Source organism: Heptranchias perlo, chromosome 17, assembly GCF_035084215.1.
Source record: "Heptranchias perlo isolate sHepPer1 chromosome 17, sHepPer1.hap1, whole genome shotgun sequence".
NCBI classification, from domain to species: domain Eukaryota; kingdom Metazoa; phylum Chordata; class Chondrichthyes; order Hexanchiformes; family Hexanchidae; genus Heptranchias; species Heptranchias perlo.
This window is the reverse complement of record NC_090341.1, coordinates 17,709,737-17,733,947: the sequence shown is the minus strand read 5'-3', so window position 1 is coordinate 17,733,947 and position 24,211 is coordinate 17,709,737. Positions and strand designations below refer to the sequence as shown.

Below are 24,211 nucleotides of genomic sequence, written 5' to 3'. Positions count from 1 at the left end.
TGTATCTGAAATTTCATTCCATGTGTTGATCATTACTTTTGTGAAGAAGTTATTTCCTGATATTAGTCCTAAATTTATATTTTGCTAGTTTGAACCTTGTCTCCTTGTCAGACTCTCGGAACTTAATTTAAAGTAAAATTCCAGATTTACCTTTTCCATTTCCTTATATACTATTCTGTACGCTTTTATGAGACCACCTATCAGTTATCAGCTTTGCAGGCTGGAAAGCTTGAGTTTCTCCAATCTCTCTTCATAACTCGGACTCTTGACACCAGAGATCAGCCTTGTGGTTCTTCTCTACCCTGTCCCAACACTTGAATGTCTCCCTTGTTTCTTGACCAGAACTGGATACAGTACTCAAGGTGTTGCCTGGTCAGAGCACTGTACAGATTGGTCGTGACTTCCTCTGACTTGGCCCCCCTCCTATTCCTCATCTACATGCTGCCTCTTGGAGACATCATCCGAAGACATAGCATCAGGTTCCACATGTATACTGATGATGCCCAGCTCTACCTCTCCACTACCTTTCTCGGCTCCTCCACTGCCCCTGTGTTCTGAGCCTGCTTGTCCAACATCCAGTCCTGGATGAGTCGCAATTTCCTCCAGTTAAACATTGGGAAGACTGAAGCCAAATTAGGTTGGAGCATAGGTGTTAAGCTGCAGTACATGCCGAGGGACTGGGAGGAGCAAAACTGAGGCACTTAACACCACCACTGGCAGGAAGGTATAATTACAGCGTGACAAGTTTACATAGGAAGCTTCATTTACAAATGTGGACATAGGAATTTAAAATGGGAGAAGTTGACAGCTGGAAGTAAGTTTTTGTAGACAGGAATTTTTTTTAATATTATACAAATACATAGATATATTATATGTCATAGATATATCCTATGACTATGTTATGTCAGTGCTTCCATACACAAAAATATAAAAGGGCATGTAATAACAATAAAGTACCAAGTGTGCTTGTGTAGTCATAATGGCCCATTTGCTCTTTTCACAGAAAAAGAAAAAAAAATCAGTGGTCCATCTAAACAGCATTTCTCACCTAAACACCAACCATCATCAACCCCACTTCAGAGTATCCTAGTACGGTACAGCACAAAAGGAAGCCATTCGGCCCAACATGCCTGTGCCAGGTCTTTGAAAAAGCTATCCGATTAGTCCCACACCCCTGCTCTTTCCCCATAGCCCTGTAAATGTTTTCCCTTCAAGTATTTATCCAATTCACTTTTGAAAGTTACTATAAGCTACCATCCTTTCAGGCAGTGCATTCCAACTCGCTGCGTAAAAAAACGTTTCCTCATATCTCCTCTGGTTCTTTTGCCAATCACCTTAAATCTGTGTCCTCTGGTTACCGACCCTTCTGCCACTGGAAACAGTTTCTCCTTATTTACTCCATCAAACCAGTTCACGATTTTGAACACCTTTATCAAATCTCCCCTTAACCTTCTCTGCTTTAAGGAGAATAATCCCACCTTCTCCACATAACCGATGTCCCTCATCACTGGTACCATTTTAGTAAGTCTCTTCTGCACCCTCTCTAAGGCCTTGACATACTTCCTAACGAATTGAACACAATCCTCCAGCTGAGGCCTAACCAGTGTTTCATAAAGGTTTAGCATAACTTCCTTGCTTTTGTACTCTATGCCTCTATTAATAAAGCCAAGGATACCATATGGTTTAAAAGCCTTCTCAACTTGTCCTGCCACATTCCAAGCCCTCTCTCTGTTCCTGCACTCCCTTTAAAATTATACCATTTAGTTTGTATTGCCTCTCCTCATTCTTCCTACCAAAATGTATCACTTCACACTTCTCTGCTTTAACTTTCATCTGCCATGCATCTGTCCATTTCACCAGTCTGTCTATGTCCTCCTGAAGTCTGTTACTATCCTCCATTGTTTACTACATTTTCAAATTTCATGTCATCTGCAAACTTTGAAATTATACCCTCTATACCCAAGTCCAGGTCATTAATATATATCAAAAAGAACAATGATCCTAATAGCGACCCCTGGGGAACACAACTATATACTTTCCTCCAGTCTGAAAAATGACTGTTCACCACTAGTCTCTGCTTTCTGTCCCTTAGCCAATTTTGTATCCATACTGCCACTGTCCCTTTAATCCCATAGGCTTTAATTTTGCTAACACGTCTATTATGTGGTACTTTATCAAATGCATTTTGAAAGTCCATATACACATCAACTGCACTACCCTCATCAACCCTCTCCGTCACTTCATCATCATCACAAGAACTCAATCAAGTTAGTCAAATATGATTTTCCTTTAACAAATCCGTGCTGACTTTCATTTACTCACCTATACTTTTCCAAGTGTCAATTAATTTTGTCCCAGATTATTGTCCCTCAAGTTTCCCCACCACCGACGTTAGGCTCACTGGTCTGTAATTGTCGGGTTTATCCCTCTCCCCTTTTTTGAACAGGGGTGTAACATTTGCAATCCTCCAGTCCACTGGCATCATCCCTATACCTAAGGAGGATTGGAAGATTGTGGCCAGAGCCTCTGCAATTTCCACGGTTGACTTTTCCACTGCCAATCTTTTAAGTACCCCCTCTTTATCTATTTTTATCTTATCCAATATCGCTACCATCTGTTCCTTTCAAGCTACAATGGCAGCATCCTCTTCTCCAGTGAAGACCGAGGCGAAGTATTCATTTAGTACCTCAGCCATGTCCCCTGCCTCCACGAGATCATCTTTTTTGTCCCTAATCTGCCCCACCATTCCTTTGACTACCCTTTTACTATTTGTGTTTATAAAAGACTTTTGGGTTCCCTTTTATGTTAGCCGCTAATCTATTCTCATACTCTCTCCTTGCCCCTCTTATTTCCTTTTTTAAATCTCCTCTGTACTTTCTGTATTCAGCTTGGTTCTCTATTATATTATGAATCTTACATTTGTCATAAGTCTCCTTATTCTGTTTCATTTTAATCTCTATATCTTTAGTCATCCAGAGAGCTCTAGCTTTGGATGCCCCTCGTGGGAATATGTCGACTCTGTACCCTAACCATCGCCTCCTTGAAGGCCTCCCATTGTTCAATTACTGTTTTGCTTAATCATTTCTGATTCCAATCCACCTGGGCAAGATCCCTTTTCAACTTACTGAAAATAGCCCTCCTCCAGTTAAATTGCTCCTTGTCTTATTCTATAACTATAGTAAACAATTTTACAACACCAAGTTATAGTCCAGCAATTTTATTTCAAATTCACAAGCTTTCGGAGGCTTCCTCCTTCGTCAGGTGAACGATGTGAAGGAGGTAGCCTCTGAAAGCTTGTGAATTTAAAATAAGATTGCTGGACTATAACTTGGTGTTGTAAAATTGTTTACAATTGTCAACCCCAGTCCATCACCGGCATCTCCACATCTATAACTATACTAAACCTAGGGAGTCTTACAACACCAGGTTATAGTCCAACAGCTTTATTTGAAATCACAAGCTTTCGGAGCTTTCCTCCTTCGTCAGGTGAGTGTAGGAGGATTCCATAAAGTACAGCATATATAGTCATAGAACAATGCCTGATGATTACAGATAATCTTTCCAACTGTCCGTTATCACACCTCGGCAGAGATATAATCAAAGCAATCAAAGGACTGGAATAGTGTTCAGACAGAGAAACATTACATACAAGACTACTGAATACACAATCGGTCAGAACACAAAGACAGAGAGAGAGAGAGAGAGAGATACAGCCGAAAGGCAGAGAAAGAGAGAGAATGACCAGTTGTATTAAAAAGATAACTTTTTTTCGCTGGTGGGGTTACATGTAGCGTGACATGAACCCAAGATCCCGGTTGAGGCCGTCCTCATGGGTGCGGAACTTGGCTATCAATTTCTGCTTGACGATTTTGCGTTGTCGTGTGTCTCGAAGGCCGCCTTGGAGAACGCTTACCCAAAGATCGGAGGCTGAATGTCCTTGACTGCTGAAGTGTTCCCTGACAGGGAGGGAACCCTCCTGTCTGGCGATTGTTGCGCGGTGTCCATTCATCCGTTGTCGCAGTGTCTGCATGGTCTTGCACTGGGAGTAATCCAGAGATTATGACCTTTGAGGTCCTGCTTTTTAATTTCCTCCCTAGCTCCTGAAACTCTGATTGCAGGACCTCAACCCTTTTCCTTCCTACGTCATTGGTTCCCACATGGACCACGACTTCTGGCTGTTCCCCTCCCCCCCCTCCCCTCAAAATGTTCTGCACCCTCTCAGTGATGTCCTTTGCCCTGGCACCAGGGAGGCAACACACCATGCAGGACTCACATCGGCGGTTGCAGAAACGACTGTCTGTCCCTCTGATTATTGACTCCCCTCTAGCTACCACATTCCTACACTTCACTGTGCCCCCCTGTGTAGTCCTTTGCCCCATGGTGCCATGCTCCAGACTGCACTCCTTCGAGGTGTCATCATGCTCACCGCTATTCAATACTGAAAACCAGTTAGTGAGTGACCCACTCCTAGAGGACAAAGGGGGGAGAAAAATCACAGAGCTGTTGACGAGTAAGCACAGGGTGAGGCACAAAGTACTGGCGAGAAAAGGTTACCATTAATGGAGATTGATGAGGGGCCAGTTCATACAGCGCAGAGGTCAAATATGTTTAGTACCTCTACTAAGTTATATACGTATACAGATCTTAGCAGGTCGGCTTTCAAACAGAGGCTGTTAAAGCAGCAGCTCAGCATCGCAATCACTTGGTCCCCAGCACTCTACACTGAAGAGTGGTCTGGGCAGTAGTGGAGAGTTTAATACCTAGATATTTACTATTATCTCCCATTAGTAATGCCATTGAGCCAGTTTCTGGCCAACTGAAGGTCCAAAGTAAATTGGCCTTGTTCTGTCATAGACCCAACCAGCTTAATGTCAAACGTGTAATGAAGTGTCAACATGGGAAGGACTGCCAATGGACAAGGTAACTTGTCAGCATTCCACAGAACAGGATCGTACAAGACCAGTAAACTCATTCTCAGCGTGCTATGAGTTAAGTGTTTGCCGCATTTGTAATAATCCTTCTTAAAACTAAATGAAAATTAAATAAAAGTTAATTATTTTACTTTGATTAGAATACACACATTAGAACAATGAATACTGCACTCAGGAGGAAGACCTCATGAGTCATAATGAGATCATAATTTTTACTGTAAATTGAGTATTCTGTTGGTGCCCATAGTGTACCTACCCTACCTTACTGAAGCACTTACTTATTTTTCTTCCCTGATTTCAGTTGGATCGGGGAGATTACTTTTATTCTCCAGTTAAGAGCTTTCTGATATAGTTTTAAGAGTGCAGGTTAAACTGCAAGATAAAGAATTCAGATTAATCAAGGATATCTCTAAATTGGTTAATAAATCAAGCCTGCACGTTCTTAATAAACATGATACACGATGGTCACATATAGCCAGGAAAGGTCAAAAGAAAACCATGTATTCCACCTGTGTGATCAGCAGTTAAAATGAGCTCCTGACAAATTAAATGATTAATAATATGCCAGATAGGACAATTACAAAGGGTAGGTTAATTCTGTATGGGTTGCACTCAGCTGTTTTACTCCACTGAATACATTTTTATAAGATCTATTGGAAGTTTTGCTGTGGAATAGATTTGATCAAATTCAACTCGAAATTTGTGTGCGTGTATTGCACAAGAGAGATAATTCAGATTATTTAATCACTGCTGTGATGAATCTGTTTTTTCCAATCAGTATGAATCCCTTGCTTAGATATGAATCTTAATAAACTTTTCTCTGATATAATCTGTTGAAATGTCAACTTTTCTGGGGAAAAATACCTAGAACATTAGGCCAGACACAAATACCATTGATGTGACTAGGACAAGCAGTCCAACTTGAATTACTGAATTTGTACAATGCAGCTGCATAAAAAACATTATTTTATAGGTTCCCTTTCATTTATTGATGCAAAGAAATTCCAAACAGTTTCACCAGACTTGCATGATAGCCTTCAGGTGGCTGAAGTGGAGACACGTCCAAAAGTTTAATAACTTGTTCTCCAACTAAGACATGAACATTGGCCCTATCATGTTCCTCAAGTACTTCCTATTGTCATGCTCATCTCCTTCAACCAGAAGAATAGAATGGTTTGGATCACATCTTTACACAACTGCAATCCATACTTCTTAATGATGGACCAACGGACAGGATGCTTCTGCAGTGTAGGACCAGTTTGGCCCATTCCCTTCCCCCGTACCCTCCGCAAACCTGTTGCACATTGGTCCACATCACCCAAGGATGATGAAAGGTCATCGATCTAAAACGTTAACTCTGTTTCTTTCTCTTATAGATGTTGCCTGACCGGCTGAGTGTTTCCAACATTTTTTGTTTTTAACCTGAACAATCTGCTCCATCAAGGTGGGTGAATTTCAAAAATCACGTAAGATTAGCTTTTTAATTCAACATCTTGTTGGGAGTCCAGTATTCCTTCACTTGTCTCTCTCTTGCTTTTGCAACATCTATTTTCAGTCTGACATAAATTAGAACTTTCTCCTGTAAGCTTTTCTAATTAACTAGCTTCCAGAGCTGAATTTTTTTTGCCGTCAAACTTAACCTGTACTGATGAATGTTCAGGGTTGTTTTCTCCCTCTCTTCACTTTACTTTTCTCCTTTTCTTAGATTTTCTCTACACCAAGCACTATTTCCTATCTGAGAGTGTGGGCTGGCTTCCTCTCCCCAGTCTGTAACCATCCTCACTAGGGGCCTACTTGCACTCTTTTAGAGACCAGTTTACCTCATCTCAATGATCATACCAGCTTCCAGTGTTAAACTGGGTCCTTATGGACTAGGGAAGCAAGAACACCAAGCCTATGGAGACCCCATTCATGGCCCAATTCCTCTGCATAAGGAGTGGATGGAGACTCTGCCCCTTACAAGGCCGAGCGGGAATTCTGAACTAAGGTCAGGACCTGGCCCATCCATATTCTGGCCTTCATCGAGCCATTTTTGCTGGACTCCTGCAGGAATCTGATGGAACAGCCGAGGGAATTTGGCCCCCAGAATACAAAATATTTCATCTGAAGAAGAGTTTGAAAGTCATTTATTAATGTTAAATATTGCTAAATAAAATAAAAATGCAAAGAAATTTTATAAAACCCATCTTCATCCTGTGTTCAATTTATATTAAGTCCAAAGCTAGAATCAAAAATCAACCTACCCTCCTGAATTCCCTTTAGATTTTTATCCAAATATCCTCCAAAAGGGCAAGAGTAATAATTGCTAATTCAACCCATATGGAAGTTTATTCTGTTAGATAATTTGAGAGAATTGAGAGGTCATTCATATTGGGGAAATATTCTCTTAATACCACAGCAGTATTTTGTTAAATCTTATTATGATCTGTTATCTGAATCCAGCATATCCTGCCAAACAATTTCATGCGCGGGTGACTCTTTTACGTACTTACTTACTGAATCCACCTGGCTTGTCAGTCTCATCAACCTCAACTAGCTGACACTACAGAACTTATCTTGCACGCAAGGTCTATGAATTCAGGGATGGAATTTGCTTGTTTGCTGCTCAGATGTAACCCTTAATTTACGCCCCTATATATACTGGAGCTTTGCCTTTGCCTTTCAGATATATTAACTGTCATGTTCTACTAACCCACAGAATCTAACTACACCTTGGGAAGGGAGCACTTGTAATTACACATCCAGTTTGGCTAACCCAGGGTTCTGTCTAACAATTCAACAGAAGATCTTCATTTTCTTTCTAGTTTGTCTCCTCTCTCCCCTCATGCCCTCTTCAAGCTAATCTTGTCTAAAAGACCCACTTCCTGCTCCCTTTCCTATTAAACTGACAACCACCCAACTTACCTTTCTGGCCCCCATGGTGGTTGATATTGTAAATGGCTCCTCTCCTCAGATATTGTCCCTCTCCTTTTCTAAACTGCCATCATCAATCACCCCATTCCTCAAAGAAAACCAACCCTGACCGCTCTGTCCTTGCAAACTACCACCATATCTGCAAATTCCCTTTCCTCTCCAAAGTCCTTCAACTTGCTGTTACCTTCCAAATCCTTGAGATCCTCTGTGACTGTAACCGTGGTACATTATCCCTTCTCATCCTCCTTGACATCTTTGACTCGGTCGACCATATCATCCTCTTCCACAGTTGTCCAGCTTAGTGAGATTGCTTTCATTTAGTTCTACTTGTTCCTATCCAATCATAGGCAGAGCATCTCCAGCAATGGCATCTCTTCCCACACCATTACCTCCAGACTCCCCCAAGGATCTAACCTTGGCCCCTTCCTCATCTACATGTCGCTCTTTGGTGTCAGCTTCCACATGTACACTGATGACACCTAATTCTACTTCTCCACCTCCTCTCAAACCTTCCACTGCCTCTGTATAGTCAGACTGCTTGTCCAACTTCCAGTCTTGATGAGCCACTATTTTCACCAGCTATGCGTTAGGAAGACTGAAACCCTTGTCTAAGACCCCCACCACAAACTTCGTAGTCTTAGCCTCCGATTCCATCCCCCTCCCTGAAAATTTCGGAAAGGTTAGAAAGAGAAAGGTTATGGTAAATGTAAATCATCACGCTGATTAAGTAGAAGGTGCTTTCTTGAGGCAAGGGTAAAGACGTACTCTGCATTTAGTCTGCGTCTTACTGAACATGGGAGTGTTTGATGCTGATGGTTGTTAACAGGTTCCATTCTCCAGCTATCGTTGCCTTGATGAACACAAAAATTAATGATTTTTTAAAAAAGAAAACAAGTTTAAATTGCAAAAACTCCTTTTAATGCACAGCAATTTTTACCAAAGAGCTATAAAAACAAGTCGGTAATTTATATAAATCATGGTGCCGGATCTGCCGTAGGTATCACTTTAATTAAAAATCCTAAAGCAAGAACAGCGATTGTTAAAAACCACTTTATCAAACCTGAAGATATTTCAACAACATAAAGTTTTAATAAACAAATTAAAATAGAAGTAGAATTCAAGGGGGCAGTACCGCCAAGGCTAATGACATCCAACCTCAATAACACTTAATAATTTCATCTTAAAGATCCATCACCGTCTTAAAAAGTATTGGCAACCATTGCTGTTTGCTGACACACAGTAGAATGATACAAGCAAAGATGAAATGTTCAGTACGTGTGACATCATCTCAACAGGGCGTTTCTGTCTGACATAAAATGCTTGAAAACATGTTTTCATCATGACTTGAAGTGAGTGTTTCATTCTCCCTCTCTTAAAATCCTGACTCCAGCTGGGTTTAAGGATATCTGTCACAGGTTGTGGGACTCACTCAGGGCTAACATTTTTTGATACCAGCCTGTTAATTATAGGGGGATTACTGACCATTATGGCAGCATAACTAATACTTAAAACCTATTTTTTCTTTTAAGAAAGGGTAGAAATGTACTGCTGTGCAGATGCTTTATTTTAAAGAAATCTGCATCCTGTGTAGATAGAGTGCCTAACTATTTCTTCCACTATGTTGATGTATTTATTTGTCAGGGTCTTCTTGTTCTGTAGATACTCACTAATTATAGGGTACACTTGAGATGTTCTAATTCTGCTGGGTTATAATTACATTGTGCAATAAAGCCAAGTGCACACAGTTTTGGAAAAATGTAAAGTTAACCTTCCACTCCAAGAGCCCAAAATGTCCAACCCACAGTAGCCTTGGGCTTCCCCAGGCAGTTATATTTTTTTCTTTTGAATGTTAATAAGTAGGAAAAGATTAAAATTCCATCAGCCTATCTGAATTTCCAGTTTAATGCAGAATAATCAATTCTACTCAGCATCTCATAAAGCATTTATTTGGATGGAGGTTTGGAGCACATTTTTATGGTAGTCACTTCTGGGCTTTGAGCCTTAAAGGCTTCCAAATTTAATGTATTTGCTGTTGTATGTTCTGTTAAAATGTGCCTTCTGTTCTGACATGCTGCTTTTCTCCCCCAATTCCAATGGTTCAAGCCCTCCCCTTTAAGGTGTTGCTGCAGAGCCTTCCCACCTCCAGTTTGATGAGTTTCCCACTGGGGAGTGCATTTCGCACTGGCAACTTGCTGACCACATTTAAATGAAAACCCTGAACCAAAAATCAAGTCTGCCACTGACTCCTTCAGCTGGCCCCCGTATATACCCCACCCACCACCCAGTCAAATGTCGCTCCAAAGGAAAATCACCCCCACTGTACAAATTTTCTGCAATAGTGTTTTTTTTCAAATTAGACAGACCGTAGTTATCTTGGACACCAGCACACAGCCTTTGTGAAGAGAAGTTTTGTCTTCACGGTCCACAGCTTTGCAGGGTTGACTGGGCTGGGATTATGCTGCTCCAGTGCCTAGGTTGTTGCTGAAATAAGAGAAGTATCAGACATCCCCAAGTTTATTCTACAGTGATTGTTTATAACTGAATGACTAGCTAGGCCACTTCAGAGTTAATCACATATTGGAATCACAGGGAGGCTAGACCATGAGTGGACATTGCTGTGGTGGGATTTGAACTCACAACCTCTGGGTTAACTAGTCCACTACATTACCATATACCCTGCCAACCAATTACTAGGCCTTAGTTCCCCTCTCTATTGTCCCCTCTCAAGTTTCAAATAGATTATTTCTTTGTGTAATGTGGCTCTAATATTTCACGTTACTGTGATTCAGAACATACTGATCACATTTCAGAACTGGTAGGAACATAATTATTCATGGACAGTTCTACCATCACTAAAAAAAGAGGAATCAACATAAGCCAATGAGTACTGAAATATAATGCAAGAGCTATTATAAATGATATTACTGAAAACCAGTCAGTCAGTCACTCTGTAAGAAGAAACCTTATAACATGTGGAAAAATGATCTTCCTGTACGGTATACAAGAACACAAGTTACTGGGCAGGATACTGTATTCACTTTTAAAGCAATAAACAATTGCACAGTTACGTGTCAACTACTTTCAACCCAAAGTTCACAGTCAGTAAAATGATATGACATATACTACTCATCAAATTTTCCAGTAATCAATTACAAATTATTTCCCAAAAGACCCACAAAGATAGCTTAACAACTGCCATGTCAACATTAATGTCAGCATAGCTCAGTTAGTTACACTCTTGCCCCCTAAGCCAAAAGGTTGTGTATTCATAATACCACCACAGGTACTTAAGCACAAAATCTAGGCTGAAACCTCAGTGTGGTAGTGAAGGAGTACTACATTGTTATAGGTGCTGTCTTTCAGATGAAAACTTAAACCATGGAGCGATTCAGAGCAGAGAATTTCCACTTATGTTCTGGCCAACATTTATATCCTTTAACCAACACCACGAGAAAGCATAAGTGGCCAATTAATCTCTGATTGACGTTTGAGGTATCTTGCTGCGTGCAAATTGGCTGCCCTGTAACTACACTTCAGAATAATTAATTGGCTGTGAAACACTTTGGGATATCCCCAGGACTCGAAAGACACCATGTAAATGAAAATTCTCTCTTTTTATGGCCTAGGCAGTAGTGAGAAGGTGCCAATACTTTGGCTGAGACATTAAACCAAGGTTTCAGTGGTTCAGGTAGTTGCTAAAGAACCCATGGAACTAATCAAAAAGTAGGGCGTTCTCCTGGTGTCCTGGCCAACATTCCTCCCTGAACCAGTACCACCAAAATATGAATCAACTGTCCAATCATCTCCTTGCCCGTTTGTGGTATATTGCTGGTGCATTTGCCTAATGAACACTCGCATCAATTCAAAAGCATTATTTCAACATTTATTTTTATTCGTTCATGGGATGTGGGCCAGCATTTATTGTCCATCCCTAATTGCCCTTGAGAAGGTGGTGGTGAGCCGCCTTCTTGAACCGCTGCAGTCCGTGTGGTGAAGGTTCTCCCACAGTGCTATTAGGTAGGGAGTTCCAGGATTTTGACCCACCGACGAAGAAGGAACAGCGGTATATTTCCAGGTCGGGATGGTGTGTGTCTTGGAGGGGAACGTGCAGGTGGTGTTGTTCCCATGTGCCTGCTGCCCTGTTCCCATGTGCCTGCTGCCCTTGTCCTTCTAGGTGATAAAGGTCGCGGGTTTTGGAGGTGTTGTCGAAGAAGCCTTGGCGAGTTCCTGCAGTGCATCCTGTGGATGGTACACACTGCGGCCATGGTGCGCCGGTGGTGAAGGGAGTGAATGTTTAGGGTGGTGGATGGGGTGCCAATCAGGCGGGTTGCTTTGTCCTGGATGGTGTCGAGCTTCTTGAGTGTTGTTGGAACTGCACTCATCCAGGCAAGTGGACAGTATTCCATTACACTCCTGACTTGTGCCTTGTAGATGGTGGAAAGGCTTTGGGGAGTCAGGAGGTGAGTCACTCGCCGCAGAATATCCAGCCTCTGACCTGCTCTTGTAGCCACAGTATTTACGTGGCTGGTCCAGTTAAGTTTCTGGTCATTGGTGATCCCCAGCATGTTGATGGTGGGGAATTCGGCGATGGCAATGCCATTGAATGTCAAGGGGAGGTAGTTAGACTCTCTCGTTGGAGATGGTCATTGCCTGGCACGAACGTTACTTGCCACTTATGAACCCAAGCCTGGATGTTGTCCAGGTCTTGCTACATGCGGGCACGGACTGCTTCATTATCTGTGGGGTTGCGAATGGAGCTGAACATTGTGCAATCATCAGTGAACATCCCCATTTCTGACTTCGTGATGGAGGGAAGGTCATTGATGAAGCAGCTGAAGATTGTTGGGCTTAGGACACTGCCCTGAGGAACTCCTGCAGCAATGTCCTGGGGCTGAGATGATTGGCCTCAAACAACCACTACCATCTTCCTTTGTGCTAGGTATGACTCCAGCCACTGGAGAGTTTTCCCCGATTCCCACTGACTTCAATTTTACTAGGGCTCCTTGGTGCCACACTCGGTCAAATGCTGGGGTCACATGATGAGGTCACTATGTAAATAATAATATTAAATAATGATATGCAACACAAAACCAGAACCTAAAACCGAATGATCACTCCATCTTCGGTTTACAGTTAGAAAGAACAGAAATCAATGACTTGTTTCAAATCAGCAATCCAATTTTGGGGTTGAGATGATGCCTTTGCAATTCATGATGTCATCTAAAGCCCTAAATAATATTTACTCTGTGGAACCCTCCCTTGTTCCACAATTTTCCAGTAGTATTTAGAACAATATTTAACATGATAGAATGGTCTGTAGAACAATACAAAAATTAGGAAACAATTGATTTTTAGCCAGCATGTTAATTATCATCATTTGTCACTGGTTTAACACCACCACTTGACTTTGAGTTAAAAAGTTTCAGTGTGCAGCTTGCAATGGCAATGAAACTAGTACTGCCCCATAAGCTACATATTTTATGTGGTGGAGGGGCTTGTAGATGACATTAAATATATTCCCAAAAAAGCTGAAAATTTGCACTATTTTACCTATGTTTGAACTTCTCTGCTCTTCCTGTTAATTCTAATTGGAGTTGAGAAACTATGGATGATGGATCTCTTTCCTCTGGACAGTATAATATTTATATTATGAAAATATCTTCATTTCCCAGTATGGTCATGGAAATTCCCATGGGCAAGTCTTGTTGACTAGTTGCACAACTGTTTCTGCAGCAATGTACCACAAGACACCTAAAATCATTGTTGAAAATGACCACAGAGATTCCAGTATTCATGTATAGATTCCCCACATCAAAGAACTCGACTCATTACTGACCTGAAATATTTAAGATTACTACAACCATCAGTTGTGTTTATATCCTTTTCATCACCATAATGGTGTTTTATTTGCAAACTGTTTTTTTCAACAAAATGGTCTGCGTGGTTCGGTTTGTATTCAAAATGATTTTGAGAGTGCATTTATACTGCTACTACCACTATGAGATGTGAGTATGGAGTATGGGAGGATGAGGAGGAGGAGCAGCAAGTATTTATACAACACCATTAATATATAAAAACACCACAAGGTGCTTCACAATAGAAGTAGATAGGAAATGGATACCAAGTCATGGAACGAGAGATTAGGTAGGTTAATCAAAAGCTTTGTTGAAAAGATGAATTTTGAGTAGTTTATTAAAAAATACAAGGATGGAGAGAGAAGTGCAAAGGTAGAGGGAGTTCCAGAAGGTAGGGCCAAGGCAATTGAAGGCTCTTCCAACAATCTCCTGGCCAGCCTCCCATCTTCCACCCTTTAAATTGAGCTCATCCAAAACTCTGTTGCGGGTATCCTAACTTGCACCAAGTCCCGTTCACCCATCACCCCTGTGCTTGCTGACCTACATTGGCTCCCGGTCCGGGAACGCCTCGATTTTAAAATTCTCATCCTTCCATGGCCTTGCCCGTCCCTATCTCTCCTCCAGCCCTACAACCCTTCAAGATCTCTGCGTTCCCCCAATTCTTGCCTCTTGCGCATCCCCGATTTTAATCGCTCTACCATTAGACTCTAAGCTCTGGAATTCCCTCCCTAAACTTCTCCGCCTCTCTACCTTTCTCTCCTCTTTAAGACGCTCCTTAAAACCTACCTCTTTGACCAAGCTTTTGGTTACCTGGCCTAATATCTCCTTACGTGACTCGGTGTCAAAAATTTGTTCGATAACGCTCCTGTGAAGCGCCTTGGGATGTTTTACTATGTTAAAAGTGCTATATAAATGCAAGTTATTGTTGTTGATAATATCAATGGTGAAGCAAAAGGAGTGGGAGATGCCAGCATCAGAGGACCAAAGATATGCAGGAGAAGTCGGGAGGGAATTGGAGAGATAAGATGGGATGCAGTCATGGTATTTGAAGATAAAGGATGAAAATTTTAAGCTTAATGAACTGGGGGATAGGGAACCAATGTGGATTAGTAAGGACAGGGGTGCCAAGCATGACATAGTACAGGACAGGATACTGGCAACCGGGTTTTGGACAAGTTGGAGTTTGGGGTGGAAGGAAGACATTGGAATATCTAGAGGTGACAAAAAAAGAGTTTCAGTAAAGGATGGGTTGAGGGACCCCATTTACTCTGCCTGGTTCAAACTTAAATTCTTCTTATCCAAGACAGAGCTATGGACATGCCGTTAAAATTTAAATATTCAAGGAGCGCAGTCTGTACTGTATATAAACATTTAAATGAACTCCTGGTAAATTTACAAAAGATGCTCACAGCACTCTTGTAAATTTACCAGGAGCATTTGGATGAGCACTTGAAATGCCAGAGCATACAAGGCTACGGACCAAATGCTGGAATATGGGATTAGAGTAGACAGGGCTGATGGCCGGCGCGGACACGATGGGCCGAAGGGCCTCTATCCGTGCTGTATAACTCTATGACTCTATGACACTTTTTAAAAAGTTGACACTCCATTAGAGTTACACTCCATTCGGCATCAAACCTAAGTGGTACAAGACTACTACAGAGTCTTATACCATTTCTCTCTGGAGTTAGGCGCGGCTCCAATTTATACTGCAACTGTAGCGTAGACTTTACAAAAATGCTGAAGTTGGACTATAAACACTCAATGAGAATTTGCTTGGTAGAGAATATGAAATTTTGTTTACTGGTTACCTGGACTATGGAATATTAGTCATGTATTCAACCAGTAGCTAGTAGCAGTTTGAACTATAGGGAAATGGAGAAATGTATTAATTATTTAATGACTAACCTTTCAAAAAGCAAGTGTGATGTGACAATGGCAAAAGATATTAATATGAATTTCAACAGAATAGTTAATTTACCAGCTAATTCATCTTGAGGACCTATAAAGCTTAATGAATGGAGACCTAGCAGAAAAAAGATGATGACCATCCCCATTACTGCAATTTTTCTTTTAGAAGCTGGGAGAGAGAAATGTCATATCCTCCATGGGGTAGCATTAAATCTTGGGAACACCAACAATTCCCCCCACTCTGATGTTGGAATATTGATTCACAAGCACCACGTCCCTAACCGGATATCTTGCCAAACTAGCCAGCCATTCTTCTCGTGACCCCAGACAGCAAATGTCAGCAGGCTCTTTTTTCGTAGAGGCATCATCGTCAAGCTCAATCCTCTCTTCACCCATGCTGGAGTTTCTGCTTCTGTGACTGCCCACCTATGATTTTCTGCCCATGTACTCACCAGCCTGACTACCCACAGGCTGGTGAGTACATAAGTGGAAAACGCAGGCGTGACTGTCCACACATACACACTTTCCGGTAGGGACCACTGATAGCAAACAGAAGCAGGAACCTGGACTAGCTCAGGAAAGTAAACTGAAATGCCCTGCCACTTTCCAACCGAGAACAGCAAACCTAGCATAGACCATGGCTTGAAACACAGACCTTTCTGGTTTGTACGTCTAAGCATCTGACCACATGATGCACTTACCCACTGAGCCACTAGGAAACAGAACAATTTTCAACCAACTGGAATTAATATTAAATGTCCCTCAGGTTAGCAAATGGTTATTCCTGAATTAGATTTGTTTTTCTTGGCATGTCATCCCAAGAACCACATACAAATACAAAAGCGCAACAAACAAAACTATCTATGCCACCATGAAGGGTTCTGATTTAAAATGCAATTACTGTATCTGTTTGAGTCACAAAAAGGATTAGACAGTCAACTCTTTCCAATACCCTTGCCTCCTATATACAATGTTAAAATTGCAGCTTTTTAACAAAAGTAGATGAACCATTTTGCAACAATTCCTAAGTGCTACACTTTAAACCTTTGAAGGTTACAGTATCATTCTTGCACCATGTCCCGAAATAATACAAGATTAGATTGTCCATTTCACTTTTTGTCAGAATGACCTATAGAGGCGTGCACCACGTGTTCTGTGTTCTGTATCGCAGGATATCATGGTGTAAAATTTCTGTGGGGTTCTCTCGATCTCCTGGTGTAACTTCGGTGGAAGACTGGCGGAAATCTCGGAGATGTTTCTGCTGAAGCTACGATGAACAATTGGGAGAACCCCGGCAGACAATCCAGGCAATATATGGTTTTGCAGATATACACGCACTCGTTAATTTGGATGAATATATGTCAGTGAAAGTATTTAGCACGAATGATTTACATTAAGTGCAGACAGGTGTACCAAACAGCTGGCCAACGATAGGATATGAGATCATGACCACTACATGCTTTTATCAGGTGCAGGCACCTTTCCAGGAGGGAAGGAGAAAACAACATAGAGTAAGCTTAGTGCCATTCTTAGTCATGCCCCAGTAGCTGATTAATGCCGCTGGTAGATCCGAAGGAGCAGGCTTGCTCACTATCTTTTCAGTTGGGTGGTATTTTGTAGTGTGGCAGTGACACAGAATTCAAGAGAGTGAGATTTATGAGAAACGCCATCCTTGTTAAAGGAAAGGGATTATAAAACATAAAAAAATAGAAACCAAAAGTTAATGTGTGTAATCTTATCACAACCTATTACAAAACCAATTATATCAAATAATGTACTAGATAATAACATCCACTGTTTTAGTTACATTTGTTCAAACACAAATTCATATAGGAGGTCCTAATAAAGGCCTCCTCAGCTGCACGTTCTCAACCCAAACCAATTTCTAAAACCCAAACAAGCAATCTTATCTTCTGCAGCCCATTTGGCCTGCTATGTACTGCTCAGCAGTAGGCTGAAGCCTGGTCTGGCCCAAAGCACGACAGTAATATTTTTACTGCACTACATGCAATAAAGGGATTTAGAAGAGCAGTATCTTGAAAGACTTTCTTCAAGATGCCACTTTTATATTGCTAAACCAGAAATATCCACAATACGGTACATGGAGAAAATCAAGCACGCTGATCCCATGAAATGATTCAGTGCTTTTGCTAAGCTCAGACAAATTTAGGTTTTGGAAGTATTACTTGCACTAGACAAATGCAGCTGATTCTAAATGCAGCTGGTGCACCTACAAGAGATAATAAACATCATCTTCTCGATCTCATTTGTTTGTTTATAAACAAATTACCAATTTGAGATTTGTACTACTCACCCCCTACACTTTTTAGCTTGCAACCCTCCTGGCACCATTCCATAAGAAACAGACATCTGACCTGCTCCCTGACCTCTGCAGGCTCCAAGGAAATGTGTGAAAACAGCCTGGATTGATTTTTCCTCTGATCTTTCCTCCATCCCTGTGGAGAAACACATCACGTCTGCTTAGCAGCTCCCCGGATGGTTCCGCTGAGTTCAGAAATTCCGTGTGGAAAACTGTGAACATGAAGTAACAAGTTGCGCCACTGATAAACCAGGTTAGCATTTTTAGTTAAGCATGTGACAAACAAGTGATTCAACCATTTTAGAACTGGTTTGTCTGAATATTATTATTTTTCTAAATTGGATTAAACAACTATTGCAAATTCTGAATACAATATGTTGAGAATTTAAGTTGACAATACTGGCAATATTCCTACTTATGAGATTCTGACATGTGTCTAGGACAGAACATAAGAAATAGGAGCAGGAGTAGGCCCCTCGAGCCTGCTCCGCCATTCAATCAGATCATCTCCACTTACCCTCACCTCCACTTACCTGCCTGATCCCCATATCTCTTGATTCCCCTACAGTCCAGAAATCTGTCTATCTCAGCCTTGAATAAATTTAATAACTCAGCATCCACAGCACTCTGGGGTAGAGAATTCCAAAAATTCACAGCCCTCTGAGTGAAGAAATTCCTCCTCATCTCAGTCTTAAATGGCCGACCCCTTATCATGCAACTATGCCCCCTAGTTCTAGACTCTCCAGCCATGGGAAATTACCTCTTAGCATCTACCCTGTCAAGCCCCCTCAGTATCTTATATGTTTCAATTAGATCACCTCTCATTCTTCTAAACTCGAGAATATAGGCCCATTCTACTCAACCTCACCTCATAGAACAACCTTCTCATCCCAGGAACCTTCGCTGCACTGCCTCTAAGGCAAGTATGTCCTTCCTTCGATAAGGAGACCAAAACTGTACTCAGTACTCCAGGTGAGGTCGCATCAAAGCCCTGTACAATTGTTGTAAGACTTCCTTACTTTTGTACTCCAACCCCCTTGCAATAAAGGCCAACATTCCATTTGCTTTCCTAATTGCTTGCTGTACCTGCATGCTAACTTTCTGTGTTTCTTGTACGACGACACCCAAGTCTCTCTGATCACCAACATTTAATAGTTTCTCATCATTTAAAGAATATTCTGTTTTTCTACTCTTCCTACCAAAGTGAATAACCTCACATTTCCCCACATTATACTCCATCTTCCACCTTCTTGCCCACTCACTTAACCTGTCTATATCCCTTTGCAGTCTCTTTGTGTCCTCCTCACAACTTACTTCCCCACCCACCTTTGTATAGTCAGAAACTTGGATACATTACACTCAGTCCCTTCATCTAAGTCATTAACGTAGATTGTAAATAGCTGAGGCCCAAGCACCGATCCTTACGGCACCCCACTAGTTACAACCTGCCAACCTGAAAATGACCCATTTATCCCTACTCTGTTTTCTGTCCGGTAACCAATCCTCTATCCATGCTAATATGTTACCCCCAACCCCATGAGCCCTTATCTTGTGTAACAACCTTTTATGTGGCACCTTATCAAATGCCTTTTGAAAATCCAAATATACGGCATTCACTGGTTCCCCTTTATCTACCCTGCTAATTACATCCTCAAAAAACTCAAATAGGTTTGTCAAACACGATTTCTCTTTCATAAAACCATGTTGACTCTGCCTAATCATATTATGATTTTCTAAGTGCCTTGTTACCACTTCCTTCATAATGGATTCCAGCATTTTCCCAACAACCGTGTCAGGCTAACTGGCCTGTAGTTCCCGGTTTTCTCTCTCCCTCCTTTCCTGAATAGCGGGGTCACATTTGCTACTTTCCAATCCGCGGGGACTGTTCTAGAATCTAGGGAATTTTGAAAAATCATAACCAATTTATCCACTATCTCTGCAGCCACCGCTTTTAGAACCCTCGGGTGTAGGCCATCAGTTCCAGGGGATTTATCAGCTTTTAGTCCCATTAGTTTCTCAGGTACTTTTTTTCCACTGATATTAATTACTTTAAGTTCCTCACTCTCATTAGACCCTTGGTTCCCCACTATTTCTGGTATGTTTTTTGTGTCTTTTACTGTGAAGACAGATACAAAATATTTGTTTAACGCATCTGCCATTTCCTGATTCCCCATTATAATTTCTCCTGGCTCAGCCTCTAAGGGACCAACGTTTACTTTTGCTACTCTCTTCCTTTTTACATACTTGTAGAAGCTCTTACAATCTGTTTTTATATTTCTTGCTCTCATATTCTATTTTCCTCTCTTTTTATCAATTTTTTGGTGGTCCTTTGCTGGTTTCTAAAACTCGCCCAATCCTCAGGCTTACTACTCTTCTTGGCAACATTATAGGCCTCTTCTTTTAATCTAATGCTATCCTTAACTTCTTTAGCTATCCAAGGGTGGATCACTTTTCCCGTGGAGTTTTTATTTCTGAATGGAATGTATACTTGTTGAGAATATTGAAATATTTCTTTAAATGTTTGCCATTGCTTTTCAACCGTCATACAAAACACACTGAAGCTTATATAAAGCAATGAATCATGTGCCACACTGTGGGTGCAACGTAGCTTGACAAACATATTACCCAATGTGGCAGATACACTTCACCGAGTACAATGCAATTAACAAATCAATTTTGTTACAGACCCCAGGTTGAGCAAGCTCAATTTTAATATAACCCCTTTTGTCCCATTACCACCCTCCATGCCTTGCAGCATCATCCCTTTTGTCATTTAATCACTCTTGCCCTCTACCCCATCACTTTTGTTCTTTCCTCCCCTCCCCTACTTTCCCTGGCTCTGTACTTGCTTAAAAACTTTAACATCTTCCAGTACCGACGAAAGGTCTTCGACCTGAAACGTTAACTCTGTTTCTTTCTCCACAGATGCTGCCTCACTTGCTGAGCTTTGTCAGCATTTTCAATTTTTATTTCAGATTTCCAGCATCTGCAGTACTTTGCTTTCAATTTTAATATAGATCACTTTTCTCCAAACACTTCATCGAGGTGTATCCATGTAAACAGGTACTATGAGAAAGAAAAAAAACCTGCAAAGTATCAATGAGCTCATTTGTCACAAAATTTAGCAAATTTGACTCTTTCGACCAGTTCTTCTCTCCCTCCCCCTTTGATTTGTTCAGCCCTATATAGGGGTTTGCTTACCTTCTAGTTTTCAGTTCTGGTGATGAATCTATACCCAAAGCATTAACCCATTTTTTCACTTTACAGATACTGACAGACCTGCTGTTTACACAGTACGCAGATACTGTGGCAATTAACTTTACAGTCCTCACTAATGAAGAGTTGACTAGTACTAACTGTGCTTGCACTAGTAATGGTATTAGGTTTTATAAAAAAAAGTAAAAACTCCAATGTGCCAGGAATGTTTTACACTCATCGCTATTCTTGCACATAGCATCTTTAACTATATCCCCAAACATCTGAAAACAGTTTCAATGAAAGGTTTTTACATACCTACAAATCCCAACAATGGGCTGATTTTAAGAAGTGGGGGGAAAATTCATTGGCTAGATATAAAAGGTTGGTTACAATGTCTATTCTCATCACTGTGCAAATCAGGGCACTTCTGGATCCACGATTCCACCATCAGGTTAAGGGAGTCGGTTTTAGGTGGTGCTTCAATGCTGTGCTCCCACTATCTGCATTAAACAACAGCATCATTGTAAAAGCACTTTGATTGATTTGTACTACAATGGAAGAACAAAAACAAAACAGGACACTGCTCCTTAATCATTCACAGCTTCTAATCAAGAGCAATGTTTTCTACTACGAAATCTATGACAGTTGGCTTAAAATTAGGTTAATTGCCTAGAAGTCACTTGCAGGGTTTTAACAAATTATTTATAACTCCACAAAAACTGTCTGTACAGTTGCTTCTTTATAAGTCTTAAGGTTAAGTAATTATTAAAATTATACAAGTTTAGCAAGTATTGAAATGTTATTTGATTTTTGTACAGCCTTCTTTCACATTCCTCCCCCAATGTGCAAAACTAAATAAAGATTAACTTTTAAAATCAACTTAATTAAAACTAAACTTTTTTTAAAAAATGTACATCTACCAACGCAATTTTAAAAAAAAACTAAAATTGATTAAAAGAACTGACCATCTTTATTGGCTGATTTTAAAGAGCTAGACTCAGATATTAGCCATTACCCTCAAATCTCCATTTTCTTATTAACAGTCTCCTATTTCAATCAAAGGATCACTTTGAGCATCCACAGGGGTCATTCTGCAGCAAACAACAGAAAATATCAATTTCAGACCGAGTGGAACTCTTAGAAATGGAAAACACACAACTAAACTATGATAATAGATCAACAGGATTTTTTTTTAATAACTCTGCTTATTGTTAGACATTATGATGGCTCAAAGAGGAATTGCCTTTTCAGGTCATTTGTACTTGTACACTACAGTATCTCCTTGATACAAGGGAGAATGGAGTTCTAAATGGGAAGCCATTTCAAGCTTTTAATTACAATTCCCACCTCCAGGAAAAAAATACCAACACAAAAGAGTTCTCTGAACATGTCTGACTGATTTACAAGACGACTATATAAAACTCTAACTGGCTCAAACATCAGTGTGCAAGACAGTCATTGCCTGGAAGTCTAATTTCCACTTAAAAAATATTGAGCATGTCTTCAGGCATTTGACCTCATTCTTAAAATTCACTCTCAAAACTTAAAAACTCCCTCTTCAACAAGAAAAAAAAACTCTTTGCATCACATGTTTGTGTTTTGGAGCACAGACAACACCTGAAATATTTTTTTAATACAGCTGACAGTAAATTGGATTTGTAGCCTGTTTTATTTGGAAGCAATAATGTCTGGAGTTTTTGGCTCGCAAGCCCAAAGTTCTGGTTTAAGAGACTGAGTAGCCAGTTAAGATGATGATCAAAAATGGGAGCAGAAATGGCAGACATCTGCAAAAAAGATTTTCTGAAATACACAAATTTTAAAGAACAGCCCTTCTGAATTACTCATATGGATGGGGTAGGGAATAGGAAGAGAGATACTATCAATAAACTCATGTTTCCACTGCTACCATTGATAGGGATATTGCAGTACAGTCACTACATTAACCACTTAAACCATTCTAAATTATCCATAGCACTGCAACAAAAATCTAAAAAAGGATGGAAATACAAATAACATACAGTTTCTCAAAGTTCCACTTGTCATGACAACCACACAAAAAATCTCCAATATTGTTGATTGGATAAAATAAAATAATGGGAATGGAAATTTATAAACAACATGTTATGTAGTTTAGGTAAATTTTAAAGTTCAGAAAGGCAGACTCTTTTGGGTATTAGAGGAGATAGGAAAACAATAAGACAGTTCTCAACCCCATCTCCCCTATAGAAAAACATAAAAATGTGTCAATGAACAGCAACAGTAGTAACTTGAAATTTACACAGCACACTTATAAGACAACCCTTGTCTGTCCTGGCAGTGAGTGCCTCACTGACATTTTGAGGCTGAGGAAGGAAGAGAAACTTTAGTGGTAAGAAATATCGGAAGCAGGCTAGTCACATGATGGTGAGCTTTGAAAACCACAAATGATACAGGAAGCAAAATAGCAACACAGCTGACCTTCAGACAGTCTCACTGTAGATAAAAAGCCCACATCTTTCAAAACCAAAAGCATTCAACACTCCAGGAGTTCTGGTTACTACGGTCAGTATTCTTTCTTATAAAAAGTTAACATTTCAAAAAAATAGTAGGTTACACTTTAGTGTTTGTTTTATGACAGATTTAGCTTTTCAACAGTTAGCTCATTTAGCACTGTAAAAATAATTCAGCACATCCTGGGTTTTTTTTTGGAGGGGGGGTGGGGAAAGGTTGATGTTATTGCTCTAGTTTAGTGGTACTCACAATGCTGCCTATCTCCTCCTACGTATGGACCTCAGCAGTCATGCTGCTCAGTGTGTCTGAGTCTCCATTCACAGCATACCAACTCTGGATATTAGAGCCAAAATATGTAGCAGAAATATCCTAATTGTGGCCCTCAACAAAAAAAGTCTACCTTTAGCCTATTTACAATACTATATTAAAATTGAATTTAATTCCTTTATGCTATGGATGGGGAAAATTTAACAACATTTGAACTACATTATAGTTTGTTTAGTCCAATCACAATGGAGGCTTCTCTCCCAGAGAGCAGGAAGGATTAGCATTATTTGTAGAGTTTGTATATTGCATGCTTAAGCAAATTATAT

General features: G+C 40.5%; 1 long non-coding RNA gene across 1 annotated transcript; it reads right to left on the bottom strand.

The window, feature by feature from the left end:
• Positions 1 to 8,878: 8,878 nt before the first annotated feature.
• Positions 8,879 to 17,963, bottom strand: LOC137334392 (uncharacterized). The gene is made up of 2 exons (XR_010966133.1): positions 17,925 to 17,963; positions 8,879 to 12,892 (listed from the first exon to the last, which is right to left on the bottom strand). It is a non-coding gene; the product is annotated as an uncharacterized lncRNA (long non-coding RNA).
• Between the last annotated feature and the right edge of the window lie 6,248 nt (positions 17,964 to 24,211).